The sequence below is a fragment of the Rhinolophus sinicus genome, linkage group LG04 (assembly GCF_036562045.2).
Source record: "Rhinolophus sinicus isolate RSC01 linkage group LG04, ASM3656204v1, whole genome shotgun sequence".
NCBI classification, from domain to species: Eukaryota; Metazoa; Chordata; class Mammalia; order Chiroptera; family Rhinolophidae; genus Rhinolophus; species Rhinolophus sinicus.
This window is the reverse complement of record NC_133754.1, coordinates 139,624,420-139,636,424: the sequence shown is the minus strand read 5'-3', so window position 1 is coordinate 139,636,424 and position 12,005 is coordinate 139,624,420. Positions and strand designations below refer to the sequence as shown.

General features: G+C 39.4%; 1 long non-coding RNA gene across 1 annotated transcript; it reads left to right on the top strand.

Annotated features, from left to right (window-relative positions):
• The first annotated feature begins 212 nt into the window (after positions 1 to 212).
• On the top strand, positions 213 to 6,827 carry LOC141571341 (uncharacterized). Its single transcript, XR_012496103.1, has 4 exons — positions 213 to 323; positions 1,312 to 1,412; positions 5,575 to 5,629; positions 6,260 to 6,827. It is a non-coding gene; the product is annotated as an uncharacterized LOC141571341 (long non-coding RNA).
• The last annotated feature ends 5,178 nt before the right edge of the window (positions 6,828 to 12,005 follow it).

The window sequence follows — 12,005 nt, the reverse complement described above, 5'->3', positions numbered from 1 at the left end:
ATTAAGCTGTGCTCTGAAAATGAGAAATTTGCTTTAACTGCATTGTTTTGAATTGCTGAGAGAAGAATCTATCAACCACAAGGTGCCCTGCTGCTGAACTCAGCCAAAAAGCTGTTAATAACTCCAGCAGATGTTTCAGCTTTTTAGGCCAATAGACTCTCTCTCTCCTTGCCCTCCCCTTTCCAGAATTGGATGCCAGTATGACTGAACTCTAGCGTCTGTGGTTGCCACCACAGCGGCCGGCTGTGAGGGCCAGGGGTACAACTGCTGCTGAGGAATGATTCTTTAAACAACCAATGGCAGCAGAACCTCAGCCCTTTAAGGTCAGAACATTATTGTTTTTACGGTTGGAAGTTTAAATCTTCAGGGGGAAATGAAGGTAGAGGCACAGAATCAGTATTGTTCTTTTGTTGTCTGCCTTCATTGGCAGTCATTTTGTTTCACTGATGGTTTCTCCCAACATTAAAAGCCCATTTCTCAGATTAATCAGAGTGTTTGGCTTGCTAAACAGAGGGTTGTTAACACAGGAAGTCCTCAATGTCATGGATAGGTTCTGTGACTTTAAGTGAAACAACGTATAACAAAACCAATTCTACCACAGGCTAATTGATATAAACAAGAGTTAAGTTCCCACAATGTTATAACAAAACAACATTGAATGAAAAGACGTTGAGGGCTTGCTGTGCATTAGTGTCCCCGTTGGTTTAGGAGAGAGGATGTTAGGTTAGCAGCTTTACAAAGGGGGCCTCTGAGTGATGCACAGTTTTGTGTGGATGTTTGCCTGATACCATGAGGCTCCGAATGCCCTGACCTTTGCAGTTCTGCAATATTAGAACCGTGTATTATAAATATAGCTACATCCCTGTGAGATAGGTAGAATATGAGGGCATACAGGGCCACCGCAGTCCCAAATTGGGATTTGTCAACATCTCTGCACTGGGATAAACCTGACCTTTTAGCCTGAAATTAAACCTATGTTCCAAGGCTTTCCAAATGAGAACAAATTAGAAAAAAAAAAAAAGCAAAGAGGAGATCCTATCTCTTTCCCCCACACGCCCACCCCCACCTCCTGCTCTCCTGCTCCCTTATTTTGGAGAGAGCACTTTAAGACACCCTAGTTACAGCAGGGTGACCAAGAAAACACAGGTGCACCACATTTATGGAATATCACATTGGCTAGGAACCCATCTGAACTGCACATCTGTACATATCATCACACAGAGAATTGCCATTTCAGAGGCAGAAAAAAAATGCGAGGCAGAATTAAATTCATAAATATTTTGTTTCTTTATTTTGATTCAACAAAGGCAGAATGTCCAAGACTCTATGGACCGCTATTGTCAGCTTCAACACTTGCCAACCATAGTAATTCAACCCCAAATCTCTGCTTCCTGCCATCCTGGCCATAAAAAGTAAGTACCTTTTCCCTGGTGCCACTGCCACCATACTATACTGCTTACATACTCTCAGCACCGTGTATTTCTCTTTCTCAGGAATGTGATGCAAGTCTTTTTGTTTTGTTTTTTAACTGGATAAACTAATAGATTCCATTGTGACTTGGTCCACATCCTCTTCAGTGCACATGCAGAGCACTCATTAATGCTAATGGAGTTTGCACATGTGTGTTAAAGAGAAAATATAGTTGCCCGTGCCTGTATAGTCTTTATTTTCTTATCAGACCGAGCACAACACTGTACACTTGGGGAGTTCAATGGTATCCATATCTCCTAATTTTGAAACATAAGTAACTCAGATTAAAAATTATTCCGTTCATTTTCAAATATGATGTCCCCACTAGTAAATGGGATGGGCATTTCTGCTTAGATTACTAGGATTCCGGGAAGCCAATACCAGATGATGAGTGTAGTAAAATAAACAACCAATGTTATAACAATAAAATAGGCTAAAAAAAAAACAAACCACAAAAACTTCCTACTGAATCAGTAGAGAATATACTCTCATTATTAAAAAATTCCACATTAAATTACCCATATGCATCTCCAGAGAAGTGAAAACACAAGATGAAAAAAAGAGAATTGAAAATACAGTAATCATTGTTCAGATTCCAGACCTGCCAGCAGTATATATTGATAATAGGCATTAATAAACTTATGTGGAGATGTCTGAGGGCCATGTAAATCCAGACTATATACTTCATTAGGTCTTGAACTTTACCTGGAATCTTATGCTGCAAGTGACGATTTCCAAGCTATTTTGTTCTTATTTCCAGTTCAAGTAAAATGGACAATAAAGAAAAGATGCTTCTATACTATTTCTATGATGGATGTTCATGACCAAAATAACTTCACCATCTGATGTATTTCACAGTTTTAAGTTAAAACAGACCTAGTATAATATGCTTGTACATCTGGCTCAGGTGCTTCATTTGCCATATGTTTGTGAAATAATCCAAGGAGATGTTACAATTGTACTTTCCCCTTGGGATCTGAATATAACGTGCCCTCAAAGAGTTACCTAATTATTCATTCCTGCCAACAACATCCTCACCTAATAATAAGGGGGTGCTTAAAATGAGACAATAGTGCTTTCAATCTTGAGAGATGTCAGTGCCACTTATTGTTTCAAAAACAGAAAGTCTTTTGCATTTTTTTTAATAAGAAAAAGATCTTTGGCCTTCAAGGCAAATAAAATACTCTGCAAGTGGTATGTTTGGTATTCTTAGGGGAGCAAATTCTGCAGTGCCCATTAAGGTCCGTGCTCGCTGAGACTCACTGGATGAAAGCCCCTGTAACCACAGTGGAAATGAGTGACCCAAAAGTTGGTAGTCCCAAGAAATGGCTGCTCCAGGAATACTACATATTTATGCAGAACTTTATAATTGGCAAATTGCTTTCATACATGTTACCACATTTACTTCTATAACAACCTTCTGAAGCAGATGACAAAGGGCATACTTTATTTAAACCTTGCCAATTGTAATGCTGATTCTCTGTAGCACTAATTAGCCAGAAGTGTGAGCAGTTTTTGAAAAATTCTTTAAATTTCTTTAGTCTTGACCACTGAGCACCAGTTGCCGTAATGTATAGTTTTCACTTTGAACCATTGATAATCTGCTTTTTTTCCCTCTTCCCCTGCTACTTGCAGTCTTTTATCCCATGATTCTCTCTCTTTTATGATTCTCTCTGGATTTGAAATTAATAATATGACTTTCTTTTAAGAATTTAAAAAAAAAGGAGGATAAATTAGTTTAATGATTAAAATACAGGCAGACCATGAAAATACAAATTTTAATGAGACTCCAGGCCAGGTCAAAAGTCAAATAGGTAAATCATGCTCTAGGCCTAGCTTTAGCTACCATTAAGGCAATTTAAAAGTGTGGCAAAGATGAAGATAGCCAATAAACATCTAATAGTGTGTTAATTGCATATTGACTGAAGTAACAAATGACAGGAGGGTTGTACCTCCATATGGGCCTGGAGAAAAGACCCTAAATAGCCAGATGAGATTAAAGGTTCTTTTTCCCTGGAATGCAAACCTCAGAGTCAAATAGAACGCAAAGGATGAGACAGAGGAAAGATAAGAGATTTGCCTCAGGTCGCCCAGCTTGTAACTGGGTGTCAGAGCCTGGTCATTTGCCTCCAAGATGCTCTTTCAAAACAACAGGCAACTAGAAATCATCCTTTATTTCTACTTTTCTAGTAAATCTTAAGAGTTTTGACTGCTCAATATGTGATATTTTCTGTATACATATTCCCTGTGAGAGGAAGAAAAAGTTATAACGATGCAGTAATTGAATATTGGTCTCTTGTTGGGATGAGGGAAATTAGAGAACGTTCATAGAAAAAAAATGTGACAGGTCCCACTGGAACACAAACTCGACAGAGTGTTCCCTATCCCTACACACTGATACCAAATGGAGACAGCTGTAATAGTTTAAAGGGGCCTCTATATCCTTGGCCTTGGCATATGGCAGATCTGAGATGGATGGCCAAAAAAATCTACGGGGGCTGAGGAGTCTCTTGTCAGAAATGCTGAAATCCATCTTCTTGAAGGAGGGTATCTCAGCAGGGTTAAAGCACAGACCTCACCTGATCCCTTCCCCAACACCTGCTTCAGTGAATGTATTGGAATTGTTGGACTCTTATTGGTTAAGAACATCAAGCACAATCACAACCATGATCTAGAGTTCTTAAAAATGTATACATGTGCTGGGAGTGGCTTGGCAAACACATTCTTATTAGAGCACAAACTGCGGTCAGGATACATCCCTGTCTGTGTAATCAAGTGGGTATTCCTGATTTTAATTTTGGCAGAGCATGCTTCAAGATTCCCTAGTGAAAATTTTTCCCACTCGTTGCAATGATATACCTTTAAAAATATATACATTTCCTTCATTCACTAAATGTTTATGGAGTGCCTACAAGTATACTACAGGCTCTACATACAAAGTTGAGAAAGCAAGGTTTTGCTCTCAAGGCATTCAAACAAGTAAAGAACCAGACTTGCAAAGAAGCAAATACAGTGAGATTTACTAAATTCGATAATCCACAAAGTTGAATGGCAAATTAGGATAACACATTTAAATCTGTCTTGGAAAACTTCCCAGGGGAACATGAAACGTGAATAGATGTTTTCCAGGCAGACGAAAGTTTTTGAATTTTGTATGCTGTGTGTCATGAGATGCCAATGACCAACGGTGAGCAAGGGAATGACATAATCAAATTTTTGTATTTGACCTCTGGGGCCACTATGAAAGTGTGATTGGAAATAAAAATTGGAGCTAGACAAATGATTGTATTGATGGACCTTTTCAAGTGGAATCGTGGCCCCCTTAGGTATAAGAGATATACAAAGAAAAGAATATATTGGGTGTGTTGTTTAGAATGTGAGAAAGGAGTCAAAAACTTCCAAAGTATTGGCTTGGGAAATTGGGCGAAGGGTCTAAAAACATCGACTAATGTAAAGAATATAGGAGGAAGAGCAGTCACTGGGGATAGGTACAAAAGCAGAACATGTTCAATTCTGGACATACTGAGTTTGCAGTGCCAGTGGGATATCCAGGTGGAACTATTTAGAAACGGTTGGAGATATGGGACTAGAGATCAGGGTATGCATTTAAATGTATAGATTGGGTAGTGACAAGATCCCCCCAAAAGAGTGTAAAGTGGGAAAAGAAGAGACCAACATTTAAGGAGAGGGCCGAGAAATAGAAACCAATCAAGGCACCAGATAATGAGCAACCAGTGCAGAGGTATACTAGGAGAGAGATTGAGAGAGAGAGAGAGAGAAATGTCATGGAAGGCAAAGCCAGAACACCAAGAATGAGAAAGTAGTCAGCAGGACAAGTCACATAAGATGAGAACTAATAATGCTTATTCCGCCGGGTTAATAAGTGAAGCAAGACAGTCTCAGCACAGCAATATGGGTAGAGCCAGGTTAGAATGGATCAAAAGGTGAATGGCTGATATGAAGTCATTGAGAGTAAATCTAGGTTGCAACTTGTAAAATAATAACTATAATAATAACTATCAAAGAAAGAAGCATGAGGATGCTAAAAAAAAATGGCCATTAAATCTTTTGGTTTGTTTGTTTGTTTGTTTGTTTGTTTTTAAGTGAGAGCAATGAACATATTTTTACACTGAGGGAAACAACCAAGGAAGCAGTGAAGGTAAGAAAAGGCCATTATTTATCAAGCAAATTTCCTAAGAAGGCATGGTGGAATAATGTCCATTGCACCAGTGGGTGGAATTGCCTTTGATAGGAAAACTGTCTTCTGCTGGAATGAGGAAGGAAAGAATGGGTGCAGACACCGGTGGGCTCATGGGTGAATGAGTGGGAAAATGAAAAAAGCCACTCTCGATAGCTGCTAATCCTTAACTTAGAAACAAGGTCATCCCCCAAAGAGAAGATTGAAACCTTTAAAGCAAGGGTGTCCAAACTGCGGCCTGCAGGCCAACTGCGGCCCGCAATCCATTTTTAATTGGCCCGCAGCAAATTCCAAAAATATATTTAGTTTACTTAAATAAACCAGGTGAGGCAATACGTACTTCACCTCAAGTGAGTGGCCCGGCTGTTTGTGTATTTTACCGCATATGGCCCTTGGTGAGAACCGTTGAAAAAAGTTTGGACACCCCTGCTTTAAAGAGTGGTAAAGGTTTGGAATAGCAGCTGAGGGAAATGGGAGAAGCACTTGTAATAGGACTGCCGAATAACATTGAAGGCACCACTGAGATTAGTTTCACTCCAGATTTATGGTCTCCATTCTATATGGTTGTGATTTTTCTTTTTTCTCTATCAGAGTAGTGCTCAAGGAATGTTTACAGCTAAGGAGGCTCCATGGAGGATTGCTTGAAGGACACGAAGTCCATCCATCTCTCTAGATAGTTGAGGTTATATCTCATGATCAAGGTAAACCATCCAAACTAAATACTGGAACCATATTGTTTTGGCGTCTTTTACTTTTACTCACTTTTACTGAATTGTATTTTGGCATTGCATGGGGGGACCCAGCAAGAAATAACCATAGGTCAGCATTATTAGCCTCATGGGGGATGTTGAGAAAGGCACTAGCCCTTGAACCATTCATGTTCCACTCGTGAGAACACAGAGACATTTCCCTTAGACCCAAATGCCAGGAAACAATTGGTTTTTCATGAGTAATGACAATGTGTTTATGTGTTTACCTGGCATAACGCTAAGGACTCCCAGGAGCATGGTCTTGAAATTAGAATGCTGGGGTTCAAATCCAGCACCATCCCCTATTATCTAGTCAACCTTCAACCTCTTCAGTCCTCTGTGCCTCAATTTCCTCATCTGTAAAATAACGCACATAACTGTACCTACTTCAAAGGCTGCAGTGAGAATTAAATGAGACAGACTATGTAAAAGTTTTTAGCACTGTGTCTGGCAAATGCTAAGTTCTCAATAAATATTAGCCCTTATCATTGTTGTTATTATTATCTTATAACGGTTCTTTTTCGGTTTTGGTTTTGTGTTTTGTCTTCATCCACAGTGTGACATGCATTTGCCTGTATTCATTTACATCTGGTTTCTAGTTATTATTTTTTCCTTTTGTTCTTTGCCCATACTTCATTTATCTGTTATCTGATCTCTACCTGGCATCATTTTGGAAAGAGGCAGAATATAAGAAAGTAAACTAAAGGAGGTCTTATAAAAATCAATAAATAACTATAAAAACTATCCTATTTTTGTCCCTGCTTTAGAAGTTTCAAAGATGATAAAAAGGTCTTGGAGCTTTTTAAAAGGTCAAGGAAACTTGGAGCAAGTTTCCTTGAAGTCCGTTTCACCTGATATTTGTTTTTCTTACAATCGTTCTTGATCAGCCCCTACAGGGACTTCGCCCTAATTCAATATTTGCTCCAATACTTCTCATCGTAAATAAACAACATAGTACTTTATTTGCAGAGAGGGATGGATTATTGTATCTTGAGAAGCAGCTACAGGTTCATGATAGGATGAGGGCTGGATTTGGAAGTCAAAGGCCTGGGTTCGGATGCCACCTCTGCCACTTACTAGCTTCTTGCCATTGGAACTTTCTGGCTTTAGTTCTTTCATCTGCGAAGTAGGGTTAACGATATTGATCTCACAGTGTGGTTGTGAGAAATAAAGAAAGCACACAGCAAAAATTAGTTGAATCTGTATCTAGTAATACAAGACGTGGCATTCAAATAGCCATTCAAACAAATACTTGGAAACTTGGGCCAAATAAGTCAGTTTTCTTAAATATATTTAAAGACAACCTGAATGTATTTTTCTCATTGAACTTCATTATTTGAAATAACATTTATTAGTCATTTAGGAATATTTAGTCAAAAGTTAAAACAAAAAACTTTAATACTTTTTAAGAATATCCAATAAATTTCATCGTGGTATCAGAATATCAACTTGGCCTACAATGTCATCAGAGAAACATGAAAAATGTTCTTTACTTTCAACTAAATAAATAATCTGTGAAAACCGCTGTATATAAATAAGTCTGTTTTAGCTCCTAGCAGATAAAAGCTTCGTTTTTGTTTTAATTTTCTTATTGTTATTGTTGCTATTTTTGTTGCTGCATAGGCCAATAAGTACATGCAGATGAAAGACAGCTTTTGTTTTATTTTAACTCAAGGTATGTGTGTGTGGGATGGTTTATCCCAGGAGTTGATCTCAAAAGGATAGCAAAAGGGTTTAGGCCAGTTCTTTAAGGAAGAAAAAAAAAAAAAAAAGAGGACTTACTTTCCCCATCCCCTTTCCTTCTTTCAGGCCCAAAGTTGAAACCAGAGGACATACGTTGGTGGGCCATTCTCACCACCACAGAACATCCCTGAGAAACCAGTGTCAGATAACACAAAAAGAGCCCAACTACAATGGTTGGTCTTCAAAGGGGCTCATTTATTATATTGTTCGTGCCCCACAGAGTTCCTCCAATCTCATAACTGCCACTGATTTCAAAGCGAGCTCTGAACTTGCATACGCTCTGCAAGGCACAGCACAGGATGAGAAATCGGCTGAGTGGCTTGACGCCACGTTCAGACATTTTTTAATGTTCGTAAATGTCTTTGGGAACATCACTTTCACGTAGAAACCCACTTACCTCCCACCGCAAAGTATAAAATAAAGCCATTTTCAAGCCTGGGAAAGGGATGGTCTGGAAATTGAGCTAAATCTTAAAACTGCGTGAAGACTGAAAATACGATTCAGCTCTCACTAAACCACTTGTCAGTTCAGGTCATGATGACCCTCTGTTACATACTGTCAATGTCACTTTTAAAGGGTTAAGAAAGTAAAATGTGGTCATCTCAGGAGCTTCTAAATGAGCCTGGGGTTAAACTGAAGGCCTCTGGCTCCAAGACGTCCCAAGATAGGTGGTCTACAGGGAAGGACAGAAGCACTTTCTCCATTGGGGCTTGACTGAGACTCAACTGGCATTTCCTACCATATTTTTCTGCCTCCGGAGATGCTGTGCATCTTCCTGCCCCTTGGTCCAGGAGACTTGTGAGAGATTGATTACGATCCATCCAAGGTTTTCTCCTTGACTGACTGTAGGAAGATTCACTATCTTCCCCAATTCTATTCCTATGGCTCCCCAGTCACCGAGATAAAGAGAAAGAGATCCCTTAGGGACTCAGAAGTCACTTTGTGTACTCCAGAAAGCTCTTGGGTAGGTAATTCTCCAGGGAGCCCTCTGAATGACTCTGTGAGCGCCTTCTTTTGGACAGATGCAGAAAAAAAGATGCCCTGATCATTTCCACTGTTCAATAATAGTTCATTAAATCTTATACAATGTGTTACATTGAACATCAGCTTTAGCAGGAAACAGAAAGTTATTTATGTGAGAGAAAAGGAGTTCAATAATGAGACATTAGATGTGGTTTCCAGAAATCCAGAGATGTTCTCTGCAAGTTTGAACCCGCACAGTCTCTTCTCTAAAATTCTTCAAGAAAATATTGCTCAGAAATTTATCTACTAGAAAATCTCACTATTTATGCCTTCAACCAAGGCATAAAGAAAGAGTACTGAGCATCTGCTATGCGCAGACGCAATTCCCCTTGCTGAGATTCAGCAGTGGACAAAGCAGACAAAAGTCCCCGCCCTCAGTGAACTTGTGTCTGAGTGGCAACGTCATAGGATAACAAAATAAGTAAGAAAACTCTTGAGTGTCTGAGACGGTGATACGTGCTATGGGTTAAACAAGTCAGGAACTAGGATCAGGGAAAGACAGGGTGAGATGGGGTGCAATTTAAATAATGTTGTGAGGTATTGTTTGAGTAGACACGTTTTAGGGAGCTTTACCTTTGACCCCTTTCCTTTTTCTATTGTTGTTTTTAGTCCAAGTACTAGTCGAGAGTAATTTAGAATTAGCTGTGAAGTCTTTTGAAAACTTACATGGTAAAGCCAGCCTGCCAAACACGATGAGAGGTAAAGTAGCCCTGCTCTCAAGTCCCGCACCGCTGTGCCATAGCATGGTCTGCGGCGAGTCCTGTGGGAAAAGACGCTGCCTTTGGTATCCTCTTCTATACATAACGAGTGCTCAATAAATGCTGCACACTCACACATAAGATCCATGGCCTTAGATCAGATCTACAAGTAATGTTTTCATTTGTTTGATTTTTGTCAAAATGAATTTCTCCACGTTGTTGTCTCTCTCCCAGGGGCCTGTGAGTAGATATAGCCATCTAGACAGATGAAGCATTGCAAGCAGTTTCTGGAAATGTATCAAGCCACATCCATTTATGGTAGTAGCATCCTTAAATTTCTCCATCGTCAATGTAAACACCTTCACTTAATCGGGCTTCACTTGCTGCTGTCCTTACATACTCAATGCAAAATGCCAGCAAGCTGCCTCCCTTCTTTCCATCACATCTCCTTATCTCTGACAGGACACAGCCACCTCTACGCCTACAGCCCAATGTACTGCCATACTTTCTCCCATCCTCCCTTCTCTCTTTAACTCACCTTTACTTCCTCCAGTGTCTCTGTTGTGCCAGACATATTGCATTCCCATAGGCCCCATTATAACCACACTAAAAAAACTAATTCTTAACATAAGTACTGTTAGAAGCACTGAAAAGAACAGTGTATAATGGAAAGACAGGGACATCAGTAGCGTTATTTATTAGAGAACATTTCTCAGGAATACATGACCACAGCTGCTACTCATGGCATTACTTGCTACCTGTATCCAAGTGTTTACAAGTCCTTTTACATGTATGATGTCTCATACAATCTGCTAAATTTTTGCTTCTCAAAGTGTGGTCCATGACCAGCAGCATCAGCATCTCCTAGAAGTTGCCAGAAATGCAGAATCCTAGGCTCTACCCCAAACCTACTGAACCAGACTCTGCATTTTAACAGGAGCCCCAGGTACTTTGTATACACATTTGAGTTTGAGAAGTTCTACTTTTCATAGTCCTGTGAGTAAATCAGAAATCCCCTTGCCTATTTTATAGATTTAAAACAACAAACAACAAAACAAACTAGGGGTCCTAGATGTTTAATTAGCTAATAGGTAACAAGACTTGGAGTCAAAAACCAATATTCTTTCCACTATACTGTGCCCCTATGTTGGATGCTATTGGAAGAAAGTGTTACATACCTCTTTTGGGGTCTGACATCAACCAGCCCAGTATTTCATAAAGAGTGTCTGCACAGTAATTGTAGCCTGATATTGTCCCCTGGTGGTAAGTAGGCAAACGCTAATCTCCAGCTTGATTGTATATTCTTTATGTAGGATGGTCTTGCTACTTCATGTCTAAAAGTTCTAAGTTTAAGTACATGAAACAACTTTCATATTTAGAAATTTCTCTAATTTTCTCTAATTCCTTACCAAAGAAGGACATGTTCACTGGTTAACAATTTTTGAAGTTTCTATTGCAAATGGCCTTTCCTAAGCAGGCTCTTAAGTGTTTCATCTGATCATCTTGGAGAGAAAGGGAAAGGGAACAAACACATGGCAAGCCTTTCTTTGTGCACCAAGCTCTGCGTTCTCTATGTGTTATCCCGTGATTCTCAGAGAGACCTAAGGATTGGCTCTATTACCCTATTTTACAGATGTGGAAGTTGAGACTCAAAGGTAACATGTGTGGCAATGGTGGGAATCAAGTCAGATTCTGTCTTATCATGTTGGCTTCTTCATAGAAGTCTCAACTGAATTAGCATGAAAGGTGACTCAAGGTCAGAGATGGGAATATCATTACCTTCTGTCTTTCGTAGCACCACTGTTGACACATCAGGTACTACCCATCATATTTTCTAAAAGAAGAAAAGTGGTTAACAAACTCCTCATGGATTTAAGGGTGAAGTTGAGTAGTAACTGGAGTGAAATCAAAACAGGGAGGAGCCAACTAAAGGGATATAAGCTAAATATGCAGAACCTCCCCAAAAAGACTAAAAAAATCTACATAGTAGTATGGTCGGGTAATGTACTTTGAAACATTCATATCAGCACCATACAGATTGGCTAAAATCCAGACACACTTGTATGATTTGAGCAAGACTCTCTAAACTGGTTAGTTTTACATTCTTTGCACTTACCAGAGAAG